Source organism: Mesoplodon bidens, assembly GCF_964165515.1.
Source record: "Mesoplodon bidens genome assembly, chromosome: 6".
Classification (NCBI taxonomy): Eukaryota; Metazoa; Chordata; class Mammalia; order Artiodactyla; family Ziphiidae; genus Mesoplodon; species Mesoplodon bidens.
In genome coordinates, this window is record NC_138162.1 from 36,214,796 (window position 1) to 36,231,296 (window position 16,501).

The 16,501-nt window shown below is 39.5% G+C and overlaps 1 pseudogene across 1 annotated transcript; it reads left to right on the plus strand.

Annotated features, from left to right (window-relative positions):
- Positions 1-347: 347 nt before the first annotated feature.
- LOC308618909 (eukaryotic translation initiation factor 2 subunit 1-like) lies at positions 348-1,295 on the plus strand (annotated as a pseudogene). The gene has a single exon. The product of its transcript is annotated as a eukaryotic translation initiation factor 2 subunit 1-like (transcript).
- Positions 1,296-16,501: the final 15,206 nt, after the last annotated feature.

The following is a 16,501-nucleotide window of genomic DNA, read 5'->3' on the forward strand; positions in this document are numbered from 1 at the left end:
ACTGGCCTCTGGCTTATCAGATACTCCTTCCTATATTGATATATAACAAAGGCTTTCTTTTTGCTGAGGAAGAGGGTGTGCATTAGCTGTGGACACAGGAAGCAGATTAGTTGGTAGAACTTAGTCCTTGCAATTTAGGTGGATAGTCCAGCTGTCCAGCAGGGACGAAGTACAGCTCTCGGCCCACTCCCCCAGGGCCCTGCGCAAAGGCCACTTTGGGCAGGAAAGAAATAGGCAATGGGATGCTGAGGAGAGTCGACGGCTGCTGTGGGCGGATCAAGTCCGATCTCTCTGATTGAAGAGCATGGTGCGGGACACCAGGGGGGAATTCACACACATACCTCACAATGCCGGGTCTAATTTGTAGATTTTATCAGCACAAATTTCCTGAGGTGGAAGATGTAGCAATGGTGAAGGTAAGGTCCATTGCTGAAATGGGAGCTTATGTCAGCTTGCTGGAATACAACAACATCGAAAGCATGATTCTGAGTTGTCCAGAAGGCGTATCCATTCTATAAACAAACTCATCCGAATTGGCAGGAATGAATGTGTGGCTGTCATTAGAGTGGACAAAGAAAAAGGATGTATTGACTTTTCAAAAAGAAGAGTTTCTCCGAGGAAGCAATAAAATGATCAAATGTGAAGATAAATTTACCAAATCCACAACTGTTTACAGCATTCTTCATCATGTTGCTGAGGTCTTAGAATACACCAAGGACGAACAGCTGGAAAGCCTGTTCCAGAGGACTGCTTGGGTTTTCGATGACAAGTACAAGAGACCCGGACACGGTGCCTATGATGCATTTAAGCACGCAGTCTCAGACCCATCTATTTTGGATAGCTTAGATTTGAATGAAGATGAACGGGAAGTACTCATTAACAATATTAATAGGTGTTTAACCCCACAAGCTGTCAAAATTCGAGCAGACAGTGAAGTGGCTTGTTATGGTTATGAAGGCATCAATGCCGTAAAAGCAGCCCCGAGAGCAGGTTTGAATTGTTCTACAGAAACCATGCCATCAAGATTAACCTAATAGCTCCTCCTCGGTATGTAATGACCACAACCACCCTGGAGAGAACAGAAGGCCTCTCTGTCCTCAACCAAGCTATGGCTGTCATAAAAGAAAAGACTGAGGAAAAGAGGGGCGTCTTCAGTGTTCAAATGGAGCCCAAAGTGGTCACAGATACAGATGAGATTGAACTTGCAAGGCAGCTGGAGAGGCTTGAGAGAGAAAATGCAGAAGTTGGATGGAGATTATAATGCGGAAGAAATGGAAGCCAAAGCCAAAGATTAACTTTGTGGGCAACAGAGTCCAGTTTAAGAAACACAAAGCAGCCTTCCTGGCTGTTAACCCTAGACTTGAAAGTTTTCCAGTATTGAAAGCTTCAAATTTGAGTATTTTTTATTTCGAAGTATTTAAATGTTCCGACAGACCAAAATGTGAAATGCCCTCCTAAATGTCAACTGTTTTCACACAGTAGCTCTAACATCTTGAGCATTTTTTAAGGGAGTGGCCTAATTTCACTAGAGACAAATCTTTAAGAACAGCCATAAAATGGGGCATGTGATTTCCATTTCTGATGTCTCCAGATTGGCAACCCTTTGTAGTTCAGTGCCTCCATGAGATTTACCAGGGGCACCCAAAGCAAATAGTCCTAACCTTTCTATATAAAATGTATCAAGCAAACATTAAATAAATTTCTGGGATATTTAAAAAAAAGAGAAAGAAAGAAAGAAATAGACAATGGGACTTGTATCTGGAAGGCCTTAAAGGCTCTCCTAAGTAGGACACAAATGGGCAGGCCATGAAGGAAAACATCCTTCAAAGGATGCAGGATGGGCCAAGGTAAGTCCTGATAGAGCCTCCGCAAGCCCCTATAGAAAGATCTTGGTATGAGCTAAAGAAAAGTACCCCTTTTATGGAGACAAGAGAAAAAGATGCCCTCTCTGGGCAGATCTAGCCTTGTGGGAATACCGTTTGGTGAGCAGAACAGGGCTGGGTGCCAGTCCCCATTCACTCCCGGGGTCAGGTGCCTTTGTCAAATAGGCAAACTTTATAATTATGTAAAGTGGCCCTGGGTCCTCTTTTAGAGATTAAATATGACACATTTGTCAGGGTGTGGACCATGACCAATAGGGCATGGTGATGCCAGGAAAAGAGAGTTCTATTGTCACCATCCCAGAGCTGACACAGAGTGAAATAATAAATTTTTGTAATCTAAAAATGCAGAGATGAATGATAACCAGCTTATCAGACCCAAGAAAGGTGAATCATAAACCAGCAACAGGGAAAGCCAAGATGTTATCAGAATTACACCACAAACAGAATTCCCAGGACACCACCAGAATTCCACCCAGTCTCCCCATTCCCTATTATGTCCTTTACTTTGAAACAAGCTTCACTTACGATCATAAGAGTGTTGTTCTCCCTGTGAGGCCACCAAAAGCCTGGAAAGGACCCTGCTAGCTTTCTGGAGCAGTACCTACAGAGCTGACTGCAAGGGCACAGGAAACCCACAGCTCCCTCGGATATCTTGAGAAAGGGTGGGATGGAGGAGGAGTTTTTGGCAGAGCAGATAGAGGGATGGATTGGTAATCCCCAGATGGGGCTGCAGAAGCTACAAAGTCTTGGGTGGAAGAGTTTCAAGGCAAAGTAATGTCTGACGACCCTTGTTACCCTGGTTTTCAGAAACATTGGAACGTGTTCCATTATGCTTCCAAGGACGCTTGTGGCTGTAGGGACTTTGGCAAACCACCAGTCCACGCCTCTTGCTGTTCCTGCCCCATCCTCCCAGGCTCTGAAAAAAAGGTTTTATAAGGAGCTCACTTTCCCATTCTGGACAGGTTAGCTCAGCTAGGAATAAAGAATACCCATTACAGTAAGTCATAATTCTAGGTTCTGTGGGCGGCCCCCACAGTGGCATTGCATTTAACACCTTGTTGCAGCTCCACAAGGACACTGGGGAAATTTCCAAGAACTTGAAGGCCTTGACCTTTCTCAATAATGGGAACGTTGGAATCCCAGAGACCCATTCAGGAAGATCATAGGTCAAAACTATTTTCATAATGATACTAAGGTAGCATGCCTCTTTCACTGCATTGACATTTAAACTGATGGTACAGAAGCAATGGTAGGTAAAACTGCTGGTGTAAATCAAGGCAGGGACACCAAAAGGTCCAAGTAGACTAGTATTTCTTTACTGCCACATATTCACAAGGGGAAAAGCCAGTTTCACTTTAAAATGTCTTTGATAAAGCAGGAAAAAGTATTAATTTCATTAACTCTTGATTCTTTTTAATATTCTGGGTGATGAATTTGGCAGTATGCATTAAGTTTGATGCATTCCAAGGTAATGTATTTGTCTCCAAGAAAAGCACTTGTGCAATTTTGTGCTTCAAGAACTAGCTACTTTTTTTTTTTTCTCCACAGAACATGATTTCACTTGAAAAATTAGCAGAAAGACAAATGTTCTTATTCAGATTTGGGTGTTTGACTAACATTTTTGTGAAAATTAAAAAAGCAAATCACGAAAAACAACTGACAGTACTTGTTGCCAATTACAAAATTTAAGCTTTGAAGCAACAATTACAATTTTGGAAAATTTGTACCTGTACCTTGAACTTGACAGCTTCCCAGTACTTAAAGACTTGACTATCTTTAAGTTACTTACATTGTTTTTTTCTGAGATTGGTGTTGATGTGAATAGTTGGGATGCTTTGCTGTTGTATAATAAAATGTGTCAACATTTGAAAGATCTATACAACTTGGTGAAGCAATATTGTAAAGTCATGAATGGGTAAAAGATCCATTTAAAGTGCAAAACAGACCAGTACATTCTTCATGTACCTGAGTGTGAAAGTTATTTGATACAGTTTCAGATTTCACATTGTAACTAACCTTTAAGAAACTACCACTTATATTTGTTGTAGTAACAAAGAAGAATAAAATTTTTGAAATAACTACTAAAACACTCCTCCCTTTTCCAACTACTTATCTGTGTGAGGCTAGTTCATCCTCACATACTTCAAGCAAAAGAGCCTATCACAGCAGAGTTCATGCAGAAGCATATGTGAGAATCCAGTTGCTTCTATTAAGCCAGACATTAGGAGATTTGCAAAAATGTAAAAAAATTCCTCTCTTCTCACTAATATTTTTGTCTTGGAAAATACAGTTATTTTAATTAAAATGTTACTTATCAACACGTACCAGCTTTATTATTTTAAATGAATTAGTAAATAATTAAAATTTTAAATATGGCTAGTTTTCATTAAAATGTACTATATATGTTAATATATACTACTATGTTAATATGTAATAGGCTTATTACAGTTATTTTTAAATGACTTAAATAATTAATAAAATTTTCTTACTTCTACTTTCTAAATATGGTGAATTTGCCCAAAGAAATAAAAGCTAGTTGGGGTCCTCAATAATATTTCAGAGTCTGAAGAAGTCCTGAGACCAAAAAATATGAGAAACCCTGCCCTCGAGTATGATCCAAGGCAGCATGGTTGAGGCTTACGCACTGGACAGGTTCTTGGAGGAGGGCAGAGAAGCAGTAAAAGTGACTTTCTTAAACAAAGCCAATCTGGAAGTTACTATTCCTGCTCACATCCTATTGGTCAACACTCAGTCTCACGGGCACGCCCAGCTGCCAGAGAGGCTGGGAAACGTAGTCTCCACCTGGTCAGCCGAAAGAGAATTAGAGATCTCTGCCTTACTCCTAAATCTGGACTTTGTTGGCATTAAAAAATAGAATTCTCTGAGTTGGTTTAAAGGTAGTCATGTTACAGGGACTTCCCTGGTGGCACAGTGGTTAAGAATCCATCTGCCAATGCAGGGGACACGGGTTGAAGCCCTGGTCCGGGAAGATCCCACATGCCGTGGAGTAACTAAGCCCCTGCGCCACAACTACTGAGACTGCGCTCTAGAGCCCAAGAGCCACAACTACTGAAGCCAGCGTGCCTAGAGCCCGTGCTCTGCAACAAGAGAAGCCACCGCAATGAGAAGCCCACGCACCGCAACGAAGAGCAGCCCCCGCTCGACGCAACTAGAGGAAGCCTGCGCACAGCAACAGAGACCCAACACGGTCAAAAATAAATAAATAAATTTATAAAAATAAAGGTAGTCGTGTTACAGTGGCCAGCACTGCGTCGGCTGAGGCTCATGTGGACAACGTTTGGGCAATACAGGAGCTAATAGTTTGCAATCCTGTGATTCAATTGGCTCAGCTAAGGCTGGCTCAGAATGTGGCATTTATAGTGTGCACAAGAGTATATAACACCTGGACCTTGAGGGCTGGCCAAGCAGACAAGAACAAGTAGATGTAAACACTGATACTATGCAGTCAAAACCACTCAGTCTCCCGTGATCCACCAGGGCTCATGTATTGTAACAATGATAATAATAATAGCACCGAGGGAATGTGGGTGGAGAAGGGTCCCTCACCACAGATTTCAATGTGTCTTCCACCAAAGAAGAGACTAGCTGCCTCAGAGGACGGTTGCCATCCTCGAGAGAAAAATCTTTCTCTCTTGTTCACTCCAGGATGACCTCTTAATAGCAGTATGTTGGACCAGCTACCAGAGCCCCAGGGGAAAGTGGGTGCAGAGTGGCTTCCTCTGAGCCTAAAGCACTGCAGGTGGGACCAGTCATTATGGGATTGTGAGCCCAGACCATGTGGTTAACACTGGACAGCTGACCCCGCCAACCGAAGCAGTGACCCAACAGATCCCCAGCTCAATTCACACAAACAAATCACTTCTTTTCATCTTAGTTTCTTGGTCTTTAAGATGGAGGATAAAAAATGTGTTCCATTCATAGGGTTGCTAAGGAAATCAAATAAGATATAATTTGTGAAACACTATGCACCAAAAAGGAAAATGACCAAGTTTGAGTAGCCAGTTGTCATGGCTACTACCTCCACTTGACACACCTGAGGGATCGTTAGGTCACTTATGATTTCTTGTGTTCATATGTCCTCTTCCTTGTCACCCAACTTTGTTTTTTTTATTTTTTATGTTTAACTGTGGTAAAACACGCAAAGCATAAAATTTACCATCTTAGCCATTTTTAAGTGGACAGTTTGGTGGTGTTAAGTATATACATATTGTTGTACAACAAATCTTCAGAACGTTTTTATCTTGCCAAAATGAAACATTACCCATTAAATTAAACTCTCCATTCCTCTCAAAATTCGTTTGAAGTAATCCTTTCCCTCAAGCTTCCAGAGCCATGATCAGCTAAAGCTGATGTGCCACACTGCCCCAGGACTTTTCTTCACCTTCCCATAATTTACTCATGAACATGTGTTATGTTGAGCTGACCGTAAGACAGGTTCTTAGCAATGCTTTGAAGCTAAAAAAAAAGTCATTATCCTCAAAGATCTCGCAGTATGTTTTACAAGTGTGTCAGTAATCAAGTGTGATTCAATGGTTATAAATGATACAATTAAAGTCCATACAAGGTGTAGAAACAGCACAAAAGAAGAAGCCATCAATGTGTCAGGGAGAGGAATGCACAGGAAACAGGTGAGGAATGTTATTAAAGGTTTCCTGAAGGAGAAGGTCTTCAAGTTGGCATTTTAAGAATGAAGGGGTAGGAATTCCTCAGAGATAACAGTGGAAAAGTTTTGAAATACAAACAGTTCCGTCTAATATGAAGTATTTTTTGTCTAGCATTTTCTCATCAATTGTCTAATTCACCACAGAGGTTTGAAATGATGACAATTTCAGGCAGGAAGTTTAACAGAGTTGGGCAGGGTGGTGATGACAGTGGCAGACCAGTGAAGGAGACGATTTTTGCAGAAAGACATGAAAATTCCGTCTCTGTAAGTGACCCCTACCCCTACCATGCACACATTCCTCTAGGGACCAATATTCAGAATAAAAACAAAAATTATTTGTAAAATTTGGGTTTAAAATTTCTTCATCTTATGATGTCTTTCCTTTATTTGTTTCTCTCTCTTGATCTAAAGCTTGAAAATCAGTAATTCCTTTTCTGATATATTTTCAGTTTTCATGTTTGATCTCAAAGCTTTAGTCCTGTTTGCTAAAAAGCCTACCAATTGTGCAGGGAGAGTTTTTTGAAAAAACTATTCTTTTGTTGTTCAATGCCATTTTTAAAAATCAATCTTTTTAGAAACAATTCCTAAAATCATATTTTACCAATAGTCATTTCAAACGTATCTTTTAGATATATCCCAATTTAGCTACTGATTAATGAAGAATTTAACTATTGACTGACTTTGCTTTTTGCCTAAGTACTCTAAAATGTTTATTGGATTGCTCTAAATTATTCCAAACACAATGAGATATTTGAAAATCAGCACATTATGGCTTAATTTCTAGTACAAATCCTACAGATGTTTTGAATGAAGAGTCAAAATATTTACAGACGTGTATATTTTAAGATCCCTTGTATCTTGCAACTGTAGTAATAGCTTCCATCTCACTTCAAAAGAAGGGATAGCCCAGGTAAAGAGAAGAGTGAAGTCAGAGCTGGGATCTGTCTTGGAGAAACAGTCCCAGGGACTTGGGAAGCACTGTCAGCTTCAGAAGGCTAATAGCCCCGGGATGTCTCAACTTCTGAGGCAGAACTTACCTGAGTTCCATTCTTATCTGTCTTAGCTCCCAGGGGCTATAATTCAGAGGCTGCATTCCACAAAAGAATCCTAAACCCAAGTGAAATAACCCTGAAGTGTCATGCCACTAGCACAGACCTGAGGGCAGGATAAACATATGGCCCAGGTAAACATAATAAGAATTGTACAAGCTTAAAGTAGGTCTCCCTTCACCTTGATTTTCTTTTGCTATGTCTCTGACATAATTTTAATGACAAATTAAAATTCAACAAAATGCTGAATGAGGACAAAGTTGAAATCTATTTGGAAAACTAGAGATACTCGCTTTTATGTGTATACACACTTGGGGAAAAAAAAAAAGGATGAAAGTTTCCCAGATGTTGTGGACCAGGGGCAAACATCCAGTTGCTTTCAATTACTGGAGAAGCAGGAGAGCATTTTGACAGGGCATCTCCACGTATAATTTAAATTCCATGATTCAGGGAGTTTAATTAGACGAAGGAAAAATGCCCTGTACTAATTTGTTTCATCATTGATCTCTCCAATTATAGTCTTTAATATGCCAGGAAATCTTATAGTCCTCAGGATGCAAAGTATATAAAAGCCTCATTGGGTTTCTTTTTATTCCATTTCCTCCTTTAGTATCAATGTTTCCATACTTGATTAATTGTAGCCAAAGTAAATATTTTAACATATCTCCCTCCTGAAATATAAAGTAACACAAATGTTTTTTTTGAAGTGACCATTTTTCTTTTTCATTCTGTGATTTTAGATTTTCTTTTCTGTTTCAGATACTAGAGCATCTGTTTTAAATATAATGCTTTTGGTTTTGAGTTCCCTCCCACATTTTTGTTAAGTGATACATCTGCTTAATGGTTCATCTTGAATTGGTTCATCTTGAAATGATGTCTGATTCTCTGAAATATGAAAATATATGAGGAAATGACCATATTATTCATATTTAGAATACTATGTTTATGGATATACACATTTATGGTAAAAGATTTAAGACATGCATGAGAACGTCAGGATACAAGCTAGCTCCCAGGAGGGAGGGAAGAGAAAAGATGGGCTTCTGCTGTATCACTGACATTTTATTTCTTTAACAGAATAAAATACCTGACGCAACTACGACATATTATTAAATCTGGTGTAGGGTGTAAAGGCCATTAACTGCCATAAGAATAGTCACAGAAACCTTAGGAATAAAGCCAATGCTAAATTCACATGAACTGTAAATATTCATTCACAAGAATGAATATCATAAGGTAGAAGGTATCGTGATACAACAGGAAAAGACCTGGCTTTGAATCCCAGCTCTGTCACTTTGTAGATACAACCCAGGACAAGCTTTCCAAACCCTGTAAGCCACAACTTCTCTATGTGTAAAAGGAGTACAATAATATTTACTTTGTGGGTTATGAAGAGTATTGTGTTGCTATACACGTAGAATGCAAAACTATTATCAGACCCTTACATAATCTTTAGAGATAGAGTGATGATCACTTTATCAATAAAGTTTTAAATTCACTTCTAAACTGATTTCTAGATGTATTGAATTTTAAAAAAATTTCCGACAAACAAATTTCAATATTCCTCACTGAAACACTTTATAAAGTAATCCAAGCAATGAGATGCTAGTGTGAAAATGGATTATATAATAAGGGATCTGAATAGAGAGAAGAAATAAAATAGAATATGGAAAATGAAGCAAACTATATATAAAAATGGGGTACTGGGGATAACTCTCCTTAATTATTTTTTTAATTTTTGTGGGAAAAAAAGAGGAAATCAATTGAACCATCTGACTACCCAGAGGGAAGAGAAAAGGAAAATTAATTGTTTCTTTCACAGATGTTATCACATTTAACACTCTTAGTAAAACTCAGAGGTTACACAAGCTAGTAAGTGGGAGAACTATTCTTCAAAACTAGGTTTACTTTCATTCTCAAATTCATACTTTTCCATTATTCTACAAAAGTATTTCCTTTCTGGATCTAATTCTGATCAACACAGAGTTGACTAAGGTGAGGTGATAATTATATACCAGTTTACAGAGCAAACCTGCTTATGAAATCTCTAAGTCACTACATCTTTGAATTTTGAAAAATGTAAATGTGAGAAAAATGTAATTCCAATATTGAAAAAGATAGATTCTGCGAACTGTTCACTAAGGAATTTTTTTTAGTATCGACCCTTATTAAAAAAGCAACCATAACCACAGAAAAACAAATCAGAGTGCAGCCACTGTGGAAAACAGTATGGAGGTTTCTCAAAAAATTAAAAATAGAACTACCATATGACCCAGTAATTCCACTCCTGGGTATATATCCAAAAAAAATGAAAACACTAATTTGAAAAGATCCATGCACCCCAATGTTCAAAGAAGTACTAATTATAATTGCCAAGACATGGAAACAACCTAAGTATCCATCAACAGATGAAGGGATAAAGAAGAGATGGTATGCATGTATACAATGGAATACTACTCAGCCATGAAAAAGAATGAAATTTTGCCATTTGCAGCAACATGGATGGACTTGGAGGGCATTATGCTAAGTGAAATAAGTCAGACAGAGAAAGATAAATATTGTATGATATCACTTATATGTGGAATCTAAAAAACACAACAAATTCGTGAATATAACATAAAAGAAGCAGACTCACAGATATAGAGAACAAACTAGTGGTTACTAGTGGTGGGCCGAGGGAGGGACAATATAGGAGTGGGAGATACAAATTATTGGGTATATGATAGGCTCAAGGATGTACTATACAACACAGGGAATATAGACAATATTTTCTAATAACTGTAAATGGAGTGTAACCTTTAAAAATTATATAAAAATATAAAAATTTAAAAAAAAGAAAAATCAAAGATCACTAGAACCATAATGGTTATAGAAAAATGGTTGTGGTAAACTAACTTCGTTTCTCTTTTAATAGATTATGATAAGCTGATCAGGGAAAGGCAATAGAAAATACTTACCTGAACTTTATCAGGGCACCTGCAAAGTCTCTAATTCATTCACTCAGCAAGCAATTATTCAACACTATACTTTGCAAAGCTCACCTTGATATTAAAATAGCCCATTCCATGATGCTCCACACAACACACTTGCTAGGATCTGCTCACATATTTCCAAGAGTGCCACTCAATGAGTTTCCTCCATCTACCTCTTTGGTTAACATCTTTGCTCATCCTTCAAGATTCAGGAGTCTCTGCCTCCAGGAATGCTTCCCTGATGCTCCTTCCCCTGAAGCAGTCCCTCCTGTATACAACCAAAGCTTCTTGTGCACTTATTTATCTAAGCATCTGTCCCACTGACTTGCAACTGTTTGTTGACTTGCTTGTCTCACTCCCCATTATAACCATCCTATTGGCAGGAGCTCTGTTCTGTCTCTGTCCCTGGCAGAAAGTAAGGGTCCTATAAATACTGCTTGAATGAAAATCTGTTAAGCAGTATTGGAAGTGGTACCAGACCTGACAGCGGTCACCTCACACATTTATTCAAGACAGTTTCTTTTGCGCTTGTTTTGACATGACTAAGTGAGCAAAAGCTGCTCACTTCCCAGCTCCCCTTAGAGGTCACCTTACCTACATAAGTTACAAACTTCTTTCCTCTTCAGATTGCCCAACAATTAACTGCTAAATCATTACAAACACATATAGAGAGCAGCCACACTCATTGCCGTAAAACAAATAGTAAAGCCTAATCCATAGGAAGCAATTTCCTAATTGCTCCTCTAATTAGCTAAAAGCATCCTCCGCCCAGGCGTTTATCCTGAGGTTGAACTGAGGAGGGAGTTCTAACTACATTTTTTGAGCACCTGGTAGCCTAAGCCCTGTCTATGCTTTAGCCCTTTACATGCATCTTTATGTCAATCAAGATCAGCCATTTGGGGTACTTCCCTGGCAGTTACCCGTGGTTAAGACTCCGCGCTTCTACAGCAGGGGGCATGGGTTCAATCACTAGTTGGGGAAATAAGATCCCGCATGCTTCACGTGTGGCTAAATAAATAAATAAATAAATTTTAAACATCTTTATTGGAGTATAATTGCTTTACAATGGTGTGTTAGTTTCTGCTTTATAATAAAGTGAATCAGCTATACATATACATATATCCCCATATCTCCTCCCTCTTGCGTCTCCCTCTCACCCTCCCTATCCCACCCCTCTAGGTGGTCACAGAGCACCGAGCTGATCTCCCTGTGCTATGCGTAAATAAATAAATAAGTTCTTTAAAATAATTTAAAAAAAAGATCAGCCATTTGGTTTTAGAGATGAGGAAACGGAGGTAAAGAAAAGAGAAGTGAGTAAGGACATGCAGCTACTTAGAGGCAGGATTTGGACCCAGGAGCTCTGGGTCCCAGGAAAGAGTACTTTCTATAACTTAGTACCTTTGAGCCACGATTCCTTTCCAAAGGGAACATCCCTGCAGGGTTTGTCGATCACTCTCAGATTATATCAAACTCTTTGAAACTTCAAGGCATTTTCAAGTATTAAAGCTTTGTAGGAAGCGATGATAAAATGTGGGTCTCCACCTACCAACACTATGTTCTCCATGCCCCTTAGCACAACTTGTTTGCTAAGATGCACACAGAGATGAGATAGTCCAGAGGGGTGAGATCATTTTTGTTTGCTTGTTTTTGCTAGAAGGGGATTGTCTTCTCCCAGCCCCTGATGATCGGTAGCAACTACTGCAGCTGAATCCCTGCAAATCAGGCTCCCCTGGTCAGCAAACACAGCTCCCATCCAATGAATAAAACTTCAAAGCTCAGAAGAACAGGCCTATTCCATGAGATACTCAGTACCCAGGCCCCAGGAAGACTAAGCCCTTAAAACCGTCAACCTAATGACTTGTACACCAAACTGCCTTAAATACAAAATCCCATGGAACAGTTTGATTTGAGAGGACCAAGATACCTAACACCCAGTCAGGCCACTATATCCAAGGGCACACAAGAATTAGGGAAAGTGTACAAAAAGTAAATTTTTTCTCCATTCTCTTTGTCTATAGCTGATTGTTCGATGTTGCAAATAGAGTTTGAGTCTCATCCAATTGGTGTTCAGTGCCTTGAGCTTCTAATTTAAACCTGGAATCTCTTAATGAAACAAGTACAAGCCACCGGGCGCCAATGTCATTTGTTGGTCAGTAATGTCCAATTGCAAGGAGTAAGGGCTGTATCTTGGACAGTTAATAGAGTTCAAAATAACTAAAACTTGCCCTAGTTTTTAAGAAATTCTGTAAAACACTTCTGGATTACAATGACATCTGGCTAGCTGTTCCCCATTTAGCTTATCCACTTATGAAAAAGACTGTGAAATAATGGAAAAGAATATGAAAAAGAAGGCAGTCACTTTGCCGTACAGCAGAAATTAGACACAACATGGTAAGTCAAGTATACTTCAACAAATTTTTTTTTTTTTTTTTTTTTTGCGGTATGCAGGCCTCTCACCACTGTGGACCCTCCCGCCGCGGAGCACAGGCTCCGGACGCACAGGCCCAGCGGCCACGGCCCACGGGCCCAGCCGCTCTGCGGCATGTGGGACCCTTCTGGACCGGGGCATGAACCCACGTCCCCCGCATCAGCAGGCAGACTCTCAACCACTGCGCCACCAGGGAAGCCCCCAACAAAATTTTTTTAAAAGACTATGAAGACACTGGAAAAAGATGAAAACTGATCATGAACCAAAACTAAATCAAATAAACGCCTCCTTTCAATAGGTCATTCACTGCTTCTAGAAGTTCAAGACTAGTGAATTTCTTGGGCACACACCCTTTGACATACTTCTTTTGCCATTTGTAGCAACATGGATGGACCTGGAGATTATCATACTAAATGAAGTAAATCAGATAGAGAAAGACAAATCTCATATAATATCGCTTATATGTGGAATGTAACAAACAAAATGATACAAATGAACTTATTTACAAAAACATACTCACAGCCTTAGAGAACCAACTTATGGTTACCAGGGGGAAGGGTGACAGGGAGGGATAGATTGGGAGTTTGGGATTGACATGTACTCACTGCTATATTTAAAATAGATAATCAACAAGACCTACTGTATAGCACAGGGAACGCTCAATATTCTGTAATAACCTAAATGGAAAAAGCATTTGAAAAAGAAGAGGTACATGTATATGTATAACTGAATCACCTTGTTGTACACCTGAAATTAACACAACCTTGTTAATCAACTATGCTCCAATATAAAATAAAGTTTTTTAAAAAATAAAATAAAGCTGATGTGCAGTGAGAGTATGGGGGAAAACGGAGACAGAGGACTTACAGAGCAGTTCTTTCTCAGTCTACTCCTGAAACATGGTAGCATATTGCCTTTGAATCCCATGAGAGTGCCTAGAATCATTCAAACAAATCCATCGATTTGGCTTAAGTTTAATTAGAGTTTGGTTCCTGTGACTTAGAATCCTAATAGACCATCATTACGAACACACAGAGTTAACACAACTCAATTCGTTGATATGTGATGTCAATTCGAATTTGTACCAATGTTCCATTCTCAATTTCAAGTGATTATTTTTGGAAAACATGAGAAATTAACGAAAAGAAAAAGAAACATTACATACATTGGCTGAATAAAGAAGAGCCAAAGAAAAGAAACTGGGGGCCAAGTGGGTTACAGTTTTCTACTACAAAAACAGAAAACCCCATTAAATCTGTATAGGCAGTTCTAGGAACGGATCATTGCAACTGCACATGAAATTTGTGTGGAAGGTAGAAAATCTCTAAATTATCTGAACTCCTAAATAGTGGGTGTTTGACTCACAACCAGCTTAATTTCACCTAACCAATGTCCTCACATTTCAGAAATTACCAGTGGCATATTCCCTTCTCAAAACCCGAGGAAGACTAGTGGCTTATGAAAGTCTATATACTCAACACTGAACACAAATAAAATGGATAGTCTTGAGGGAAAAAAAGTTGTTGAGAAAATGACTTTTCAAAGGAGTTTGAATCCACAACCTTCCTTGGCTAAAATTCCATATCTCAGATTTCTAGACCAAGATCTTAGCTTACAACACTTACATACTAGAATAAATATCCTCAAGCAACTAACATCATTCTAATGTTCTCCTAAATCCAAGCTTACTTCAGGAAAAGAAATTTAAGTTACTGTCAGAATTGGTCACAGAAGTTCAGTTTCGGTACACAGTGAAAAAACATATTTATCATATTCCGATCCTGACACACGAGAGGTTCAAATGACTTTGCTTGGTTGGCCGTGTTTAGTTAGTAGGGGAGTGTTTGTTCTCCCTCTGTATTGCTATCATAAAACACATTGATCACTGTCTGTAGCCATTTGGTTTTACTGTTTATATTTGAGAGATGTTGCAATATTGAGCAAGGAAGTCTCTGTCACAGAGGGGAAATTATTTGGACCATAAATGGTTATTTACAAATAAAGCCAGCTTATTCATCTGTTTTTTGTTTATGTTGCTAATTATCAGAGCTAAATGAGTCCTTTCGTGTAGACGTATCCTGATTCCCAAGTCTCCTTCAAGCCGATCTTAAATACCAGAGGATTTATTTTTCACCACCATCACAAGCAAATATTTAGCCTAATTTCCAAATGATTGCAATTGTGATTCCTGCCCCCTTATCTTGCCCTAAGTTCATGGAATGAACATAAAAAAATGAGGACATTTTAAATTCAGTGGAACAAACAAGCACCAGATATTTTCAACTGCCAGGCCTGTGCTAGACATTTAGGGTGCAAAAAAATGAATACAGTTCTTCGTATACCTGGAGATGAAAGAAAACCAGAGGATCCATAAATGTTGGTCTCTATTCTCCATAAAGTCAAGACAGTCATTAAGAGTAGAGGCCAGGGGCTTCCCTGGTGGCGCAGTGGTTGAGAGTCCGCCTGCCGATGCAGGGGACACGGGTTTGTGCCCCGGTCCGGGAGGATCCCACATGCCACGGAGCGGCTGGGCCCGTGAGCCATGGCCGTTGAGCCTGCGCGTCTGGAGCCTGTGCTCCGCAATGGAAGAGGCCACAGCAGTGAGAGGCCCGCGTACCGCCAAAAAAAAAAAAAAAAAAGAGTAGAGGCCAGTGGGGAGGAAAAGCAAGTTCAAGGGAGACGATATAAGGAGAGGGGCAAAGTTTAGGATTTGCCATTAAAACAAGGGCTAGCATTAATTGAGTACTATATGCCAGCCAGTGGACAAACTGCTTTACTAATATCGCTCTCTTAATCCTTAAGACCATCTCTTGATGTAGGTACCATTGTTCTCATTTTAGAGATGAAGTAACTGGGAAACGGAGAGGTTGAATGACTTGCCCAAGGTCACACAACCTAGTGAACTGTAGAATCAGGATACAACCCACTCTCTGTAGAATCAGGATAAAACCCACCTATCTGCACAGCAGTAAGGGCCATGTTCAGTTTAACATCTACGAATTCACAGTAACACAAGCTTGTAGAACAATGCCATTTTTTCCAGCAAAGCTAATTGTTGAAGTCATTAGGATTGACTGAGGATTGATTTGGTTGTTGTGGCTAAAAGTATGGTCATGATGAAGTAACTGAGTGAGCTGAAGAGTCCTGTGGGAAAGAATGTTAGATTAGGAAGCGGAGTTAGTGCTGCCAGTTGAGGGCTGATGTTTTAGAAAAATTGAGTTTATTGATAGACTACAGGATTCAATAAAGACATAGAAGAGATTGACGGAAGGTCAAGAAGTGAGAAAAATGAAAGAATAGGAAGTGTAATCAGAATGGGAATTCCAAATTAGTTTTTTTTTTAATTTTAGGCTGCTTTGGGTCTTTGTTGCTCTGCGTGGGCTTACTAGTTGCGGCGAGTGGGGGCTACTCTTGGCTGCAGTGCACGGGCTTCTCACTGTGGTGGCGCCTCTTGTCGTGCAGCACAGGCTCTAGGTGCATGGGCT